Genomic DNA, 19914 nt, shown 5'->3' on the forward strand with positions numbered 1-19914 from the left:
CCTTTGTTTTGCCTCAAAATGCACTCAGGTAATGTTTTTAGTAAGGCATGTTTGTTAAAACTAGTTATATTTCCTAATTAAACTAAGGCCTAATCCTGAATTAAGCTAATCCCTGTCCGGGAAACCACCCCTTAATTAAATAAAACAATTGCCAACAAGCTGATTATCTTAAGGTGACCCTGCTTACTGCAATTCCTGCTTATTATAATTACTGGGTTGGGTGTGACTCACATTAAGTGTGTTTGTCAACAGTTATATCTAAGGTTGAAACTTTTGATAGTTTTTGACCCCACGCCATCCATTGAAATTGTGTAACACACCTTGCATTTTCACAACATTTAGTTTTAAAAATCATCTGAACAAACTCTGAGCAAACCAAAGGTGATATTGAGAATGTTTATATAGATGAAGAAACCTCATAAAAAATTGAAAACACAATACACAATCATTTGACCAGGTTTAATCCAGCATCACAGCATGAATTATATTGACTAGTTTGTTTACCAAATTTGAATAAAATGTTTAACCTATGTGTTAATATGATTGTATAATTGGAGGTTTGTCCAATTCATTATTAGCAATGGTTTTGATATACTATAAGATTACACCTGTCTAAAGCCCATAATACACGGCACGATTTTTGGCTGTCCCAGATGAAAGATTACCAATCGTGAAACAATCGTGGAGATTTCTGTGATCGTGGCTCTTAATTGGTGGTTCTATCTCGTACAGTGTGAGAGGTTTAAAGACGTCTGTTTTCCCAGTCCTGGGACCAAAGACACCTACGATAGTTTTATGACAGTGTAAGAAGTTCAGCATGATCAACGCACATCAACAACGTGTTTGCTTCCTTGACCTGCGTACCTGTATTTGTTTACCACTAGCGCATGCTGATAACGGATGTCGCAGCCTCAGATGCAATAGGTGTCTTCATCGACAGTCTATTGCTGAAGTTTAAATAATCCTTGTCACACAGTGTGATAAGGTCTTATTGGATTGCAAAAATCCTGCTGTGTATCCTGGGCTTAATATGTTGTGGAATGAAAAGTTTGGAAACCCCTGCTTAACACAAAGTCTCATTTAAAGTTTATAAGAACTTTTGCAATAGACCGACACTAAACGAAACTGATGGCAGATGAGGTGTTGGGATGACAATGGGCCAGAGTTGAATCTTTGTATCTTAGCAGGTTTCTCCTGAAGTGCTGCATTAAGAAAAGAAAGGAAAAGATGTTAGAACATTTTTAAGGAAATTTAAATAATTCTCACAATCAATATTGGACTATAAACAATAAATTATTACCAATGCAATAACATGCAAACAGACCTGTCAACCACCTTAATAATAGATACTACGCGGTAGGCATGGGCTGGTTACCAGTTTTAAGGTACACCGTGGTTTTAAACAGTCAAGGTTACAAAACCACTAAAATGGTCTGTGAAACCATCTCCAAGGTATGAACTGTATTTATACAAAATTCATTAAATCATTAAGTCATGTGATTGATTTGATGTTTACATGTAATATACATTATGAAAATATTATATATAATATAATTTAAAGGCTTTATTTTTACCTGCCATTTAAAAATAAAAAAATTTAGTGTAGCAATGGGAATACCCCAACACTGTAAAACCATGGTATTTTTGCTAAAGGTAATCATACCGCCAGAATCTTATACTGGCCCATGCCTACTAAGCGGTTGTACCATGTGTTAGAAACATCAAGATTCTCAAATTTTTATGGCTAGCGCAATACCACAGTTTTGGCTATTCTTCATGTTCTCTAGGGCAGTTATTTTGCCCCAGTGACAGAAACAGCGACAGTAATCAAATAATTCATTACCTTATCTACATGTGGGAAGAGGCCCACAGGTGAAGGAAGATTTTTGGCTTGCACTTTCACAGCTGGTAAACATGGATTGTGGTGGGCTAGTGACAGAATGAAGAAGATCAGTTTAAAATTTGCTTTACCAGAGGTTGCATTATTTTGACAGACAAGGGCTGTAAGAAAATTGTCAAAATCAATAATAATATGAGCCAACAGCCAAACAATTACAACTAAACTCAATCAACTATCTTAATCTGCCTGAGCTCAAATCTTGTGGTCTATAAAGTGGGAGTTTATCTGTGTGTAATTCAACCATCATGTTAGACTGAAGGAATTGCAGTTATCATTAGATTTCCCGACAGCACTGGACAAATGACTTCTCACACTCAGTGTGACTTGAGACAAAGGATAAACAAAGACATTGAGTATGTTTACATGCACATAATAAGAGGACAATTATCTTATTATGATATTATAAAAATCAGCTTATTACATTAACATGTTTCAAGCGTTTTAATTTACTTTTATTTGTGAAGTTTATCTATCACAGGTGGAGACATACGCACATACGAAACAGCAAAAAAGACGTTAAAATCTGGTTTAAGAGCAAAAAACTACCTGTGCCAATCAGTTTTTGGCATTTATGGGCTTTACCCTATAAAAGAAAACGCTTAGGTTACTCACGTAACCCCGGTTCCCTGAAATAACGGGAACGAAGCATTGCGTCAGTTAGCTGACGCTATGGGGGGGGAAACTCCTGTTTACTCCGTGACTGAAGCCTATTGGTTAACGTCTGTACAAAGTACAGACCAATGACGCTTGAACCCGCGCGGGAGGAACGCGTCCTTATATAAGCGCGGTTCAATCGTCAGGAGCTCATTATTATTCGACTGAAGCGCGCAGCCGAATAACACTCGCTGCGTAGACGTTTGTAGCACGGCAAGAGACGCAATGCTTCGTTACCATTATTTCAGGGAACCGGGGTTACGTGAGTAACCTAAGCGTTCCCTTTCAATACGGTTCACTACGCATTGCGTCAGTTAGCTGACGCTATGGGGGAACGTAATCCCATCACGCCGTGCATACACAACGTACTGAAGTGCCTTATCGGAGAGACACTGCGTGTGGCCCTATACCCGGCATATTCACAGCTTTAAAAGCAAATGTGTAAGCACCATATAAATTGTTGACGCGCACACGGTGGGGTTTTAAACGCACCGGGGGCACATAACATAGCACAAGACGGCGAGGTACCGAGCGCGCCGCGGCTGTGCGAGATAAGTAAATTCAGAGTCACGTTGGTGAGCTCGCTGAGCGCACCGTGGTGTACACATAAAACGCATGAGCGTGCATGATTGAGCCGAGAGAACCTGCGCTCGTAGGGCAGGGACGTCTAAGCTGTACAATCTGACAACGTAGACGGCGAAGACCAGCCGGCCGCGTAGCAGATATCAAATATAGATATAGATACCCCTGTAGACCAAGTTCATGAAGAAGCCAAACTCGCACAGAGTGGGCTCTATATAGGACATAGCTCATAGAGGGGCGTGAGCCAGTGCGATGGTTTCAACGATCCATCTAAACAACCACTGTTAGCAACAGACATACGTAGTGAGTGATCTGCGAAGCTCACAAACGGCCGATCTGACTATAATATGCGGCAGAACGGTTCGTAGCGTGGGATATACAGATACCACAATAGTGTGAACCCAGGTGCACCCTCGAGCGCATCGGGATGCATATAGGTAGTATTATAGTGCACAGATCGGTGAGCTTTCCAAGCGCGCCGTAAATGTGTATTGACTATAAATTGCACGGGCACAGGTGAACACTTGAATACATCGTGAATGCATATAGATGAATCAGAGTGTTCTAATGCACAGGCCGGCAAGATTCTCGAGCGCGCCGTCATGTGTTCTGATAATAATTTGTGCGCACACGGGTGAACTCTTCAGTGCACCGTGAATGCGTATAGATAAATCAGTGCACAGAACGCGCCGTGAATGTGTACAGATATGATTGATGAACGTAACGGTGGGCACCCAACGCACCGTGAACGTACACAGATGAACAACAATGTATGTGTCACAAAGCATAACACAGCTGTGTATACAGGTGAGCTTTCTCAAGCGCATCTTATTGTATACCAAAATGTTATAGCGTGTACATGTGAGCTTCTCTAAGCGCACGGTGGACGCATATAATTAAAAACCATATCGTGCATACAGGTGAGCTAATGGGCGCACCTTTAATGCAACAAACCTCAGTAGTGCGCGAAGCAGGGATGTCGAAGCTGTAAACTGACAACGTGGACGGCGGGGACCAGCCGGCCGTGTCACAATTGTCAAATGAGAAACCTCTAAGACCATGCCCATGCACTAAGACAAGTGAGCATAATTGTCACGGGAGGTGATAACGTCAACGATCCATAAATAGCCTGTATTGACAGGTGCTCTAGTGAGTGATCTGTGACGCAGATGAACAGCTGATCGTCTGATGTACGTCAGACGTATGTGTCATCCAGGACCTTGGACAGTTCCAGAGCGCTGTGCCTCGGGCACCGTCCGCATCTGAGAAATGACAGGCTTATGAATAAAGTGAATGGCCAGCCGTAAAAGCATGGTTCGCTGTTACCGCCGCCGTCCGCATCTGAGAGATGACAGGCTTGTGAATGAAATGAATGGTCGGTCGTAAAAGCGTGGTTCGCTGTTATCACGGCCACATAGATATAGGTAGGGGAGAGAGCCGCCGTGCCTCTGTAGTGAGGAGAAAGGTGTTCCACCCACGATTCGCGGGGGGGTTTGACTTTCAAATGTCACTAGACAGAATGGATCAGACTTTGCATAAGGACGCCTCGTGAAAGGGGTCCTAGCAGCTTGTGTCAATGTGTCATAAGGCACGTAATGTAGGTCGTGTCCCACGGATGCCATCTCCGCACGCCCATCGTAATGGGTTAATATTGGTAGTTTAAGCATGAGATGCGTATCACTCTGATTGAACATAGCTTATAAAGCGATGCAATGAGTTTATAAAGGAGATGACTCGTCAGCTTGTTCAGGGGGCGAGATCTCAGTCTGGTTCGGTAAATAATGAAACCACCGTAGATTGCCCGACCGCATTATCACAATAACACGGTCGAGAGTGCTGCAGTGCTAAATCATCCTCTTAATGTACCGTATTCACAGTACAAGGTGATTTATATGAGACAAACGGCGTTCCACGCGCCGAAGGCTGATTGCCGTCGTAAAGCGTGTTCAACCCACAGCAAATGCTGGGCTAGCTCGTAATGACAGCACTTCATGCAGCAGTGTGTAACATAAGCAAGCTTCCCGGCCGTCAGCTCGGGGCGGGACCTTTGCTTAGTCAAACTGAAGTGGACTTATGAACAGAATGCCACGATATTCAGCTTTCTGAGGCTCGTTAGAGGGGTACGTGCGCCCGTCTTAAACGAGATTCCGCGCGTGTCTGATTGTGCGCGCGCTTTAAGCTTTGAAACTTATTGTGGCGGATAGCAAGCTCACTTGAGGTTGATATTACCCTTAATATCTCAGAGTATTGGAGCGGAGGTGTGAGCGTCTTCGGATCCGCTAATATAAATCAGCTATATGGCCGAAAAACGTCATAAACCGCTTGGCTGTAAGCCTTTGAGTGGCCGTCCGGAGAGGGCGCGATTCAAACGCTTGGAGCCATGCAAAAGTCTGAGGCTGTCCTTCCTCTAGGAAGAGAGAATAACAGCCGTAAGACCGTGCTCGTTTGCGCCATCAGCATCGTAGCGGAGAAACTGAGGTGGGCTGCGAGCGAATTTGGCAGAAAGGTGTTAGAGACACCGTACAGTCGTGGGGTGTCAATACACAGTATATGGCCAAACCGGGGTTTTTTCGGCTAGCGTCGATAGAATTATGGACAGCGGGCCGTGTGTGCGTATTACTGATTGCTTGGCAGTAAGGCGATAAAGTGTTTAGAGACACCGTACAACCGTGGGTGTCAATACACAGTATAGTAAGCACGGAAATTACTCTTTTTAGAGGAATTAAATACCGTTCGCCACTATAGTGAGGTCGCATAGCCGACAGTATTACACAGTATGTTTGGATAAACAGCACACAGAAAACATTTCAGGGCAGTCCAGCCGAGGCGCGACATAACCCCTTTTTCCCAGACAGTTTCGTTCTCTGTTGATGCAGCTATGCTGCGGAGACCAGGGCTCGGCCGTTCAGGTGCACAAGCCTCAGTAGTGACGGTGACCGAACGGCTCACGGAGCAGGGTAGTATGTCTAGGTGGTTTAATGTCAGACTGAACCCATCGCAGAGAGGAAGTCTGCCGTGAGGCCCGCGGTTTTGCCGTTTATTAAAAGGGCAGAAAAACCGGGTATATATATAAGAATGTACCAATATTCAGCGCACTGATATAGGACGGGACTGAATAAAGGGAGGTATTCGGGCCTCAGTATATTATAAACAAATTCGTTCTGCCTCTGATTCCGTCTAAACCAGAGAGAAATTACCAGGCAGACGAAGAATGAGCTATCTGAAGTGAGATCGGCTCAGGCCAGTAAAGCTCTATAATAAGTGTTTTAGCGCTCCAATAGAGGCGTGTCCGCCTTATCGAGCAGACGAATGAGATCGTGCCGCTCCAGGAGGGGAGGGGCATAAAGCTCTCTTATAATGAGTGTTCTTGGTGCTCCAATAGCGGCGAATCGGCCCTATCGAGCAGACGAATGAGATCGCGCCGCTCCAGGAGGGGAGGGGCATGAAGCTCTGTAATCGTTGAACACTGGACAGCTGCATTTAGAGGCAGCGAGCCGTAATACCGCGTGCTAGCTAAGCCGTTAAGAGACCTCACCACTGTGGGGAAAGGAGCGAGGGACTCCGCGAGCGTGGAGCACGAGTGGCTGTGCTATGACAGAGACAGGGGCAGACCGCCCGTGTTTGCTTGTCGTATGCATCTATCCAGGTCTACGGTTCCCCGCTTGTTCATCTCAACAAGAGAGGAACGGCAGAGGGGAGCAGCAACACAGACAGAACAGCCATGCGTCGTGACGGTATCACCCGATGCACTCAGGGGATTAATATATGTGCCAGAGATCTCGCCACTGAATGTGAGAGGAGCGAAGGGACTATGTAAGCATGAACGGTTGCGGTGTGACAGAACACAGGGGGGGTTAGTCCGTGTGTGCTTGTCTATGCATCCATCTAGTCTCATGGCTCGCCGTGTGTTCATCCCGGCGAGAGAGGAACAGCAGGGGGAGCACGAAACATGGATAAGACAACCAAAGCATAAGCGCGGTCCCGGCGTGGGAGGTGCCAGACCGGTAACGCGCTCGGAGGAAATTCATAGCAGAGAGGCTCACCGAGCCGCTGTGCTGGACGCTATTACAACAGCGCCTGCTCTTTTAGCTTATAGCTTTATATTAAAAATATTGATCTTACCGGGCGGCCGCAGGGGAGACCTCGTCAGGCGTGTGTCCGCTGCACAGGGCTCGTACCACGGCAAGCGAAGGCTATCTTCGGTTCTCGGCTGGAAAGCGGCAGGGGAAGACGTTAGACCTGGACTCTGCTATCTTCGGTTCTCAGCCGGAAAACGGCAGGGGAAGACGCTAGGCCTGGACTCCGCTGCAGGGCTTTTGTCAACGGCGAGGTAAGGCTTCTTCTTTTTCTTCGGAGCAGCGAGAGGTTCGCGCTGAAGGAGAAAATAATGAGCTCCTGACGATTGAACCGCGCTTATATAAGGACGCGTTCCTCCCGCGCGCGGGTTCAAACGTCATTGGTCTGTACTTTGTACAGACGTTAACCAATAGGCTTCAGTCACGGAGTAAACAGGAGTTTCCCCCCCATAGCGTCAGCTAACTGACGCAATGCGAAGTGAACCGTATTGAAAGGGAACCGTTTTATGCATTTAAATGACCTTACATGTTATCAGTTTATTAAGCGTTTAGACTATGTAGACACACTCCCTGTGCACTAAGATTAAAAAAATTGGTTAACACGACCACTCGTGGTGGCTTCACTCAGAGGTTGGAGAAGACAACCGGTGGACTAAACATCAAGCCAGAATTCTGCACGATTCAGGTAAGTGGAATAAAATACATTGTAAATAAACATTATTAAAATAGATTGTGAAGTCATTTTTCCATCAAAACTTGCTATGACCTAAGCCTAAATGACTTAATTTCTTAGCAGGAGACCCCCAGCAGTAACTTTCTCTCAAGCAGATGAGCAATAAGTTGCTTTGTATGAACACCACCCTAACAATCAAGGTAAAAGAGCATTAAACATTAAAGGTATTGCAGAGAATTTAGGTTTTCCGGGTGGATCATCAAGACTATTGGTCCTCCTAGTTGTCAATCTGGAGTGTTGCGCAATTGCATTTTTTTTTAAAAGCGGAGAAGGAGTTTCTTTTCTAAAATTCGAGAAAATCCTCTGTTACACCTTTAAGTGGAACATTTATATAGCATGCTGCTTATAGCTATTGAGAAAGATAATCTAATTGATCTACCATGCATATCCTTCAAATAACTTAACAGAACAACTGAACATGTATAATATAATTTAATATGTACATCATTAATAATAAATGTTAATAATATTTAATATTTGTGAAATTATATACTTGTGAATTCATTATATTTGCAATGTTTATACATTACCTGTTTTTAGGTAAACAGATTATCCATCAGTGGGTTCCTCAAGGTCGGCTCAGTAAATACTGTAATCTGCATGTTTCCGAGCACACGTTTACCAGGACACACTAATATTAAACAGAAAAACAACAAATCAGTGTTAAACACAAACAAATTTTAGGTAAATTAAATAAGGTTTTCATTTTCAATCAATATAAAAGAAATAAACGCAATAAAAAACAATGTCAGTGATGTAATAAATATGTGTAAATTTACACGCATCATTTATTAAGCATTGTAAAAAAATCCAGCAACATTATTAAACTTTGGTTATTTGTTATTATCCCTGCATTCAAATTGCAGGTTGGAGCAAGAAGTTAACCCTTCTGTCGCGCAAGCGCGAGCTGGTCGCGAGCATAGACAGTGGTCGCGAGGCCATTCGTACGTCACGTGAGCGCCATTTTCTCATCATATAACCGTTTTTCCTCAGGCACACTTCAACATTTTCTTCGCATTTAACATCATTATTAACATGTAAATAATATAATTCGTAAACATAACGTTTATGTTAATTTATAATATGTTTAATATAATGTTTAATAATATTTTTTTGTAATTGTTGGCTTTAAGTTAATTTGTCTGTCAGTTTGTTCGTATTGGTAAGTAACTTAACGTACGTTATTAACGTTACGTTAGCCTTTTGTCATGTATGTGTTGTTAGAAACTGATAAAAATACGAATTAATTCACAGATATAAATAACTTTATAGCTAATACAACTGATAAAATATATTAACTTAATTATCAAACCACTTCGCTATAAAACTTTAAGGCTTCTTGTGAATACCGGTCGTTTACATAACGTTAACTTACTCCAAGCAAGTCGGGCGGGAAGATTGATACATTTTATAACTCAAGTAACTTTAAGTTAAACAGGGGCTGGTCTAGGCTAACTTAGCAAATGTTTACCCCACCACCGCTGAGAAAATGGTTACATGTTCAACGTGCCTTGCCTTCAGGATTTGCAGCTCGATTTTGGCTTGCATTGATAAACGTTACAAACAAACAAACCAAAAAAAGAATGATCATATACGACAATCAATCAGTAGATCCACTACATGCATAACATAATGTTGGTTACTTACATCTACTGATGAAACTCCTTCGTCAGCGTTGTAACTTCACATGTTGGTTTTGGTAAATCACAAGAGGCCTAAGATCGAGGTGAAAAAGAGAAATAAATCGTTCTGCGATCGTTTAACGCGACGAGACATGAAGCCTTAAAAACCACAGGCTACTCCAGCCCAAAGATTAGTGCAGCCCTTGTGTCCGGCTTCACGTGGCTTAGCGTTAACCAGTATGACATCACAGTACCGCGTTATTACACTGTTTTGTGGGCTTTTGAATCACTCTTGCGGTACTTCAATGTCTGCGCATGTCTGCATGAAGTCAACCACTCATGCTTGTAACAGGGGTAGCGTTTGTGCGCTCAGTGATTTAGGGTGTTACAAAACAAGATTATTACATTAATATTATCAATTAGTATTGTAATAAACCTTTTTAAATGATTAAGTGTCATTAACAACCTCTGATTTAAAACATCAATATATATGCTACGTAAATTTTCCTTAAATCATCAAAACATCCAAATTCAATGAAACAAAAACAACAACAATGTATTTAAGATGAGACACATTCAGCATTTATAATTTTTTCTCTTGTTTTTGTTTGACATTGTTAAAAGTTTTCTACAGTAGCCTGTTAACAGTAGACCAAAGGTATGATGATCAATTATAAATGCAATATGGTTGAAAGGTCAGTAAACAAACAACAAAAAGGTAATTTCTTAATAGAATGTCTATACATTTTTTGCTTTTGTTACATATTTCATACATCAAAATCATTAAACGTTAATAATTATGTATTCCAACTTGTTGCAGCTTGACAAAAATGTAGCTTGAAGGAGAAGGGACAGCTGAGTAACAAAGTCCTGGTACGCAGACGATGATACAATTACACTGACAAGAGTGTAATGATGATGGAGACACAAGCCAGAGAAAGGGGGGACCAAACACCAGGCCAGAATTCTGCATGAGTCAGGTAAGCATATAATGAGTTACAGCAGTGGTTCTCAACTCTGTTCATGGAGTCCCACTGCTCTGTGCATTCTGTATGTCTTTTTGATCTGACAGATTGAGGATGCGTCCAAATATCACTTTGTGCATCCTATCGTGCATCATGTTCTGGATGTAAAGCATGAGACTTTTAATTGTATGTTAACATTTCTATGGTGTTCACTGCATTATTGTTATGCATTTTGTGAAACATCTGCAACATTGTGTCGTTTATTTAGGGACTACTGAATAAATAATACACTTTAATAAAGCTACATACTCAAAACAAAGAGCTTTTTTACAGGAGCAAAGAATTCTGCATCTAAAAGTTTGATATAAGCAAATGTTCATTTCAGAGTGTTCATTTTATTTACAGAAAAACTTAAAAATGTTAAATATAAATTAAAAGTAGTAAATAAAACACAAATACGTTTTGGTGCAAATTGCTGTCACTACCTGGATTGAAATTTTTACCCATGCTAAGTGTGTCCCATCGGATGAATAATTCTACATGCACGCTTGGGATCTTCACGCCCACTAGAATACTTACGCCAGATACAAAAAAAGCTTAATGTAAGTAGTCTAGTGCAAAGACAACAAGTGTGAACATTTGGACACAGCCTCAGTTCAGTTCATGAAGATCTCTACTAATGAGCTGATGATTTGAATAAGGTGTGTTAAATAAGGAAGACATACAAAATGTGAATAGCAGAGGACCTCGAGAAATAATGTTTAGGAACAGTTACACTGTATAAAACATTAACTAAACAGACAAATTATTTGTCATAGCTTCAATAAACAAAATAATGTCACCTGCATTTTAGTTTCCAGTATTTTTCCACAATGAAGCCAAACTGGAAGAAAATAAGCTTCTGCTTTGCATCTGACATCAATTCAGAAACCTGCAAAAATAATCACAAGACAATGAAGAATGTTTAAAATATACATAGAAAAAAGCTCTAAGGAGTGGCATGGTTTACAGTAAAATTATGGGGTACTCACACTATGCATACTGTATCATACCAAAGTATGTTTTACCTCCAAAGATTGGTGTGACTAGTGTGAGCGCTCCGTACCCTACTACACTTGGTCTCTGCGACAGTCCAGTTTAGTTCATGGTAGGGGGCAATATTTTGAAACATAAATATTTTCAAATTATTTGCGACCCTTACAAAGACACTAATTTCCCACAGCCAGCAACAGCACAATGTTTGTCTGACATCACAATCTTACTGTTATTACAACTTTATGATTGTCAACAACTACTACTTCAGACTGAACACCAGTGGGCAGAGCCAACGATATAATGATGTGCTGTGTCTTTCTGTGGGGGAGGTCAAATAAAAATTAATCTAGCTAGTGACATCACTACTCCAGCCATTTTACATTCATAAAAGAAGAATGCTGTCTGTGATTCACTTATGTTTCCATGATTGCAAAAACTTTAATCGAAGTACATATAGAATTGTTTAGGTGTCTTAATTGGCAGTGACCCTGGCTTAAGTCGATACAAAACTCAAGTGCAAATCATGACACTCATATTAACTGTAGTTTTGGAAATTATTGTAACACAGATATCAGATATGAATAGTGTCTTATGTAAATATAAAAAGAGCAGAACAAAAAATGAATATAGTCAAAAAAATATGATCTGTGCATTAAGATTTGCAATGTAAATGCAGTCTTATTGTTACGAAAAAACTTCGTTATTGCTGGAATCATGAATGGTCTGAATAGGATTTGAGTTTGTTTACTTGTGAAACTTACCTGCACCACCATTTACAGATCCAGTGGGTGCAGATCATCATACAGATGGTTCAAGTGTGGATCCACCTAATATTCAAGGTAAAAGAGCATTTGTTCACAGCATTATCTAAGAAAACATATCACTAGATATTACATATTAGATGTTAATGTCTGACTCTGATCTATACGAAACAGATTTTCTGTCCTGGGACTGTCACGGTGAAATCCGTGTCATGTTTTGTGTCTGTTCCTATTGTCGTCACCTGGACTCTTGTTAATTAATTACCTGCCTCATCACACCTGTGTATCGTTAGTCTGTTTTTGTATATATACCCCTGCCTGTTGTATGTGCACTTGCCGGATGATTGTCTCTGATGTCATGTTTGTTTCCAGTGTTCCAGTTGTTGTACTTACCCGCCCATGTTGTTTCTCGTGTTTGTTTTCATGTTATTTATATTAAATGTTACCCTTTCTTGTGAACCCTGCATTTGTGTCCTTGCTCCCGTTCCCGGTCGTGACAGGGACACTCGGCTAACCATCAAGAAAGAACACAGTAGGGTAACAAGAATCTGACATCACGTTTGATCATTACAAAATTATGGCAGTACATTACACATTTAAGGACTGTTATTCCTCTGGCTGATTTAAAAATACCCAAAAGTTTTTAAAAAGAAGCAGCCCTAGTTATTTTGGCTTGTTAAACATAAACTGTATAGACATAACTATTGCGACGCCTCCTCCTAATAACCAGGTTTAAATACTTTACTTATTTCCATGAGCACAAATCTTAATGCTACAGCATATGATATTCTAGAAAAACCGTTTGATGCTAAATTTATAGCAAGAGTTTTGGCAGGGCCCTTTTCAATACCAACTTAAGAATGACCCTACAAAAAAAGTATGGTTCAAACAGAAAATTAGTGATTCAGTCTGGTGTGGAAGAACTTTGACTGGTCTGAATAAACCCCAGACCTTAACTCAGCTAACACCTTTAATATGACTCAAAGGTTTTTAGCCAAAAACTCACCTGAACCTATCAATGACTTGTACAAGAAGCTGTAGTCATTTCGGAACAGAAAAAGGCACTTACAAAACTGTTGCAACAAAAATCAAATCAAAATTCTTTGTAGTGGTATTATATGGTATAGCATTTATATTTGTTTTGATTGGACATACTGGAATAAATAAACTGTGACAAATGAAAATTACCTGATCCATCATTTCCAGCTCCAGTGGGCATCCTTTATCCATCCAGCCCCTCATACAGATGGTTGGAGTTTTGATTCACCTAAAGTACCATGCAAGGTAAGAGAGCATTTGTTGACATAATTAGGAAGAAAACATAAACGCATTGTTCATGGCATTTAAATACAACATGACACTGTTTAATACTACCTTTTCTGTTCAATCCATAGAGCACTCATTTTCCCTCTTGAGACCATGGTGTGACCTGCAAGGTCGAATGAAGAGTAAGTTGCCTAAAAAAAAATAAAAATAAATGTATTTAAAATCGTCATTAGCTAAACATCAACATGTCTGAGGGGCTGTTTACACTTGGTTTTAAGATGTGTTTTCATCGATCGGATCACAAGTGGACGAGAGAGACACATTACGTTTACACCTGGTATTTAAATCCGTCTCTTTTGTCCACTTTCGACCGCATCTGTCCTGAATACTGTGAGGGGGTGGTCTGTGAGACGGTGGGCGAGTCTCTCTGCTGTCATTCAAACGCGAGTGGGAGTAATTATTAGTTTATATGGACGCAAACTAATATTATGTCGGAGGCCGCTGCTTGTTTAGCAAGTATACATGCTGCACAGTGTTTTGTACGTTTATTTGTTGGAGCTTTCTCTGAATTTTCAGCGCAATTGATGAAATAGGATCACGCAACTTTCACGCTTTCAAAACGAAACTACGCAGTAGTTTTATCAATGACAGGGCTAAAAATAGCATACATATTAATCAATGTATACATATGCTCATTATGAATTTTAATAAAAAATACTAAATGTATATAAAAGCCTCAATTCGATTATTTTTTGATATTGCAGCTGTAAACGAGACAATCTTGGAGTCACCTGCATTCACTGGTCCAGTTGTTAGTCCAATTACAGATGGAGATTATAGAAGAGGATGATGTCTTTTCTCCAACATCTTTCTAGACTGATAAAAGATCTAGACAGGCTCAAACAAAAGTTAACAGACAGAGGGGCTTATATAGAGAATGGTAAGAACCATTTTATCCGTCAAACTTTTTACCAATTATTGTAAACATAAATAATATTATAGGGCTTAATTTGTTTTAAACATTACTTCAATGTACTGTATCTGTTTAAGGTGAGCAGCTACACATGAAAGAAGAACATGGAGAATCTGCCCAGAGGTGTTAACCAGCAATGCAGCTATACAACTAAATTGATGCAGGCAGAAACTGTCACGGTAGGAAATCCAATGTTTCCTCCGTGTCATGTTTTGTGTCTGTGTTTGTACTCGCGTAGTCTCCATGTGCTCGTTTGATTAAGTGTTGTCACATGTGCGCTGATTGCCTCGCTCCAGCTGATCCTCATCTTCACTCAGCTACAAATACTTACTCATCTCTCTCCCTGTTGTCAGATCCTCATTCATGTTCCAGCCACACCACTTGGATTATCGTCTCTCGTCTTCGTGTGTTTGGATTAGTGTTTCGTGTTGTCGTCTCCGTGTGAGTGTTCTGGTCCGTTCCTGGTTTCATCCATTGGCCATCATCACACTCTTCATCGACTTCACTATTCAACACTTCTCACACCACCGTAGACCTTCGATCACCATTGCCATCATTCTGGACTCAGTTATTATTTCATTATCATCATTGTATTTATCATCATTTTCAATAAACCTTTTCTGATTGCCTGCACTTGCTTCCTCCTCTCTATCGAGTCGTAACAGAAGGATCTGACCATCATGGAAGCAGCAGGCGATCGCTCCCCATCTCATCTGGAGGAGTTTTTACAAAGAGCCGTGGGTCGTATGGATCGTCAGGACAAGGCGATAGATGAGATGGGTCGAGCTTTCCAAGCAATGGTGACGAAGGTTTCCGAGCTCGCCCTCCAGGCTCAACAACCACATCTACCGCCACCCACTGCGCCCCCCACGCCACCCACACCGCCGATCGCCACCGGGGGCATTCCCCAGTCCGAGCCACGCCTCCCTATTCCGGAGAAGTATGCGGGTGAGCCTAAATTTTGGCGATCTTTTCTCTCTCATTGTTCTCTGCACTCCGCCTTGCAGCCTCGCACGTTCACCACCGAGGAGATGAACTGATTCTTCACAGCCAAACGTTTAGTAAATTCCTCCTTGAAAAAAGGAATAGATAAACTTAATAATTGAGTTAGATCACACAAAACACCATTAATGTTTGCAAACTGTGTACATCATGGGCCTTCAACTGGGGGTCTGCGGCCCCCAGAGGGTCTGTGATGGAAATGCAGGGGGTCCGCCAAATGATGTTCAACAACAAGCTATTTTTTGCTTAAAACGTAAAATTTATGTACAAAACGTTACATGTCCCCTTTAAGTTGTGCACGTGCGTGGCCGCATAGGTTTGAAGGCGCGCGTTCAGTTTAGCCAGCGGACCAAAATAAAATATCTAAAGATTATAAATGTCCACTCAGGAAGCAGCAGTAGCGACAGAACAGTAAATCATAAAACAGGTAAATGTTATGTGTGTCTTTCTTTTAGAATGTCATTTTAGAATCAGTGCGACATGTTGTCTCATCTATATTTCTGAACTTGGACGGGTGTTTCACGCGGTTCAGATTTAAATCGCTAATTCAACTGGCAAATGACACCACACTGCGTCTGAATTTTAAACTGTGACAAAACTATCGCTCGCATTTAAAAATTTATGAAACGCGCGCCGTGATGGTGCTTTGTGCAAGATTCATAGTCAGGTTGAAATCCGCCTCTCAAAAAGTTTCCCCAAAGAGATGCGCTCGGACCATTTATGTAGGCCTACCTTTTGCATATTGTTGACGTACTAATACACACTTACACACCAAAGGAAATGTAAAATCATGAATCGGACCATAGTTGCTCTTTAAAGCTGTTGGATCAATTTTTTTATCCTCTCTTTTTTGTGAAAATTGCCGCTCCAAATCCACCAAGTAAACGACTGTGTTTAGGTGTGCCGCCTTGCGTGACAGCGGAATGCCGCAAATGACATGAGAGAGGAGAGAAGCGATTGGGTCTGATTGGTGAATGAATCAGAATGAATCTGCTTCAGAGGGTCTCCTTAAACCTCCAAGGACCAAGCTTCGTACTATGGGAGATCGGGCTTTCTGCTCAGCTGCTCCTAGATTATGGAATGCTCTCCCTGACCATTTGAGGATACCACAAACTGTGAATGCTTTTTTTAAAAGGGCCTTTGATTAACACTGTATTGTGCATATATGTGTATATATGTGCATTAGTTTTAATTTTACTATATACTTTTTAAAAGCGGCCTAAAAACCTACCTTTTAATGGGCTTTTGATTAACACTGTATTGTGCATATGTATATATATGTGCATTTGTTTTAATTTTACTATATACTTTTAATCTTCTTTGTCGATTTGTTTTATAACTGTAGCACTTTGAGAAGTTTGACTAAACATGTAAAGTGCATTACAAATAAAATGTATTATTATTATTATTAACAGGGTTTGGCTTTACCCTGTATGAGTGTGTTAGCAAGTTTGACTGATATTATAGTATCTTGGATTGTAATGTAAATACGTGAACACGTGAATGCACCATCTAAATACAGGGAAATACTGTACATGCAAGTGAATCGCTGTCAGTTAAATGAAGATCGCATTTATGTATGAATCGAGACCGTGATTATTTTGCGATTAATCGTGCAGCCCTAATCAGAACTTCCCCGACGGTACTATGGCACTGGCGACTGTAACTGGCTGCACCCCGAGGTTATGATGAGAATCTGAGCTGAGACTACAGCTTGCGTCAGCGCAAACTTTCATTTTGATGTTAAATAACGACTATTGAGATTTACTAAAGACACACAGTGAATAATTAGTGCTGAAAAGGTCTAGTTATTTTTGCGACTGACCTTATTGCATATGCATTTCTAGGAGTTTCCCTTTCAGATGCAAAATTTATGGGAGGATATTATTTAAACCGGCCATTCCCAAACTGTGGTCCGCGGACCACTAGTGGTCCGTGAGGGTACTGCAGGTGGTCCGTGTAAAGGCAAAATAAGAATATAAGTTTTTGATATAAGTTTTACATATATGTGACATATATAAAATTGGCCGTTTTCCTATATTATATGTACATATATATACATATATGCACATATATGTTAACCTATATATTGGTAAAATTATTAAAATCTGTAGCTGCTAATAAATTAAACATAAATAAAGGTCCAAGCAATGACAGTCTGCACCTGCAGGAGCCAGGATTCAAACCTCCAACCTTCCGATCACAAAAAAGCAATCATATGCACCACTGCTGGGATTCGAACACCCAACCTTCCAATCATTAGACAAATCGCTCTACCATCTGCGCCACTGTCACTGTTAAATAACACTGAACAGTAGCTTTTAAATTAAACCATTTTGTTATACATGTCCTAGACAGATCTTGTAAATGTTTTAAACGTGCAGACATCATAACTTTTCTCCCTGTAATTGCCATACACTCTTAAAATGTTAAAATTGCTTAAAATAAACTTAAAATGTTAAAATAACACATCTAATGTGTTGTCCTTAACTTAACACAACTCTGTGTTATTTTTGTGACAACACACTTGGTATTGTTTTAACACATCTTGTCCCTTTTCTTTATTTAAACTCAAAATCAACACGAAATGACACATAATGTATTAAATAGGATTAACACATCCTTTCATAGAGTGTAGTTAAATTCCATAAAATGCCAATTACATGTGACATAAATTTCATATGTTTGCATATGGGCATATATGCTGTATATGTGCAGCATATATGTGCATATTAGCTGCATATAGGTTTCATATATGTGCATATATATTATTATATATGTGCATATATGCTGTACATGTGCTGCATATATGTGCATATTAGCTGCATATATGCTGTATATATGCAGCATATATGTGCATATAAGCTGCATATAGGTTCTTTCCATGTGGGTATATTTTAATATACAAACTCGTTCATATTTTGGGCGAACGTGAACTGTACGTACTGTATTACTGCCTAATGAACGTTACTGTGAACTCATTAATTCTGGTGCCTGTGAACTGCACGCTCTCTCAGTTTAACGTCGTTCAATAGGGTGCCAGATTTTTATATTCTTCCAGGCGAAAACCCGACTAAAACACACTGTAAACAGGCCCTAATGTGTAGCGGAAAAAACACCCAATCTGGCAACACCGCCACCAGTCAGTGTTCACCAGTCACGCTGCATGCTTCATCAAAACAACACAGACGCTGCTGAAATTCCTGCCCCGCCACTCAAATAGTTTAACATTCAAAAAACACCATATTTGTCCTAAATCATTAACGATTAACATAGGCTGCTAAACGCATATTCCGGATCTTGAAATAGACTTTGACTAAGCTCACGCTATTTAACGTGCACGTGTGGTGTGCAATACCTGTGAGTTGTCATCATGGGCGTCGGAAGCAAAAGAAAAGTGGGTGGGTCCCCACATAACCCCCCCCCCTCCGAAAAATACATTTACTGCAATAGATGACATTTTCATGTTTCCTTTTAATTAGCCTGAACAATTGCGTTTATTAAATTAAAGACAGTAGTCTATTACGGTCGAAATTCTGGTAATAGCCCTTTAAATATTTTGCAAATAATGACAGATGTCATGTTTCATTTATCTTTCTCTGTGTCATTTTTTTTCTCTACTCTGCTGACAGTAGGCTACAATGTTTATTTTTTATTTTGAGGAAATAAAAGGTAAGAAAAACGAATGAAGGTAAACTGATACAACTTTTGTATACCTTTTTTATTTGTTATACCCAATTTCTCTTTCTCTCTCTCTTAGAGAAATATAAATGTGAGATTCTGGAAATGAGATCACTTTATTTTATGGTATTCGTCGGGAAACAATGCTGTCATAAGAGTTTGAGCATGTGTACTTCTAAAACACAATCGATTAACGTGAGGACGTGAGGACGTTCATGTCGCAAATGAAAAGTAATTGCAGGCTTCTGTAAAAAAAAAAAACTTGAAAATTATCCAGCAATCGTGGGACCATAATAAAAATAAACTATTTTACAGCAGTAATAATATTTTAACGATTAGCCTACACTTTTAACGTTTGAAAGGAACCACATTTAGTGCTGTGTAAATTATCATTAAAAGCAAAACGGGAGTGTCTGTGCCTCCGCGACAGACGCAATTCTTCTGGCATCTCTCCTCATCATCTCCTCTTTTTTTCTTCTGTGTCTTGAACTTGGGGCTCGAGTCCGACCTAAGGTTCGAGCTGCCTTTAAGAACACCAAGCTAAGTTCGTTTACCGTTAATTATTAAGACTAAATGGGCAGGCAAACTCGTGAAACAATGAAAGTAAAATAATCCGCTATAATATGGTTTTACACGTCTATAGAAAATATACTATAAATAAAGC

At 40.3% G+C, this 19914-nt stretch overlaps 4 long non-coding RNA genes across 4 annotated transcripts; 1 reads left to right on the forward strand and 3 right to left on the reverse strand.

The window, feature by feature from the left end:
- Positions 1–578: 578 nt before the first annotated feature.
- Positions 579–8555, reverse strand: LOC141282958 (uncharacterized). The gene is made up of 3 exons (XR_012337873.1): positions 8476–8555; positions 1844–1929; positions 579–1202 (listed from the first exon to the last, which is right to left on the reverse strand). It is a non-coding gene; the product is annotated as an uncharacterized lncRNA (long non-coding RNA).
- LOC135730150 (uncharacterized) lies at positions 8014–12519 on the forward strand. The gene is made up of 4 exons (XR_010525906.2): positions 8014–8085; positions 10202–10547; positions 12347–12406; positions 12503–12519. It is a non-coding gene; the product is annotated as an uncharacterized lncRNA (long non-coding RNA).
- On the reverse strand, positions 10465–13558 carry LOC141282959 (uncharacterized). The gene is made up of 3 exons (XR_012337874.1): positions 13517–13558; positions 12329–12394; positions 10465–10534 (listed from the first exon to the last, which is right to left on the reverse strand). It is a non-coding gene; the product is annotated as an uncharacterized lncRNA (long non-coding RNA).
- On the reverse strand, positions 13558–14574 carry LOC135730149 (uncharacterized). Its single transcript, XR_010525905.2, has 3 exons — positions 14386–14574; positions 13703–13757; positions 13558–13595 (listed from the first exon to the last, which is right to left on the reverse strand). It is a non-coding gene; the product is annotated as an uncharacterized lncRNA (long non-coding RNA).
- Positions 14575–19914: the final 5340 nt, after the last annotated feature.

The sequence above is a fragment of the Paramisgurnus dabryanus genome, chromosome 11, assembly GCF_030506205.2.
Source record: "Paramisgurnus dabryanus chromosome 11, PD_genome_1.1, whole genome shotgun sequence".
Lineage (NCBI taxonomy): Eukaryota > Metazoa > Chordata > Actinopteri > Cypriniformes > Cobitidae > Paramisgurnus > Paramisgurnus dabryanus.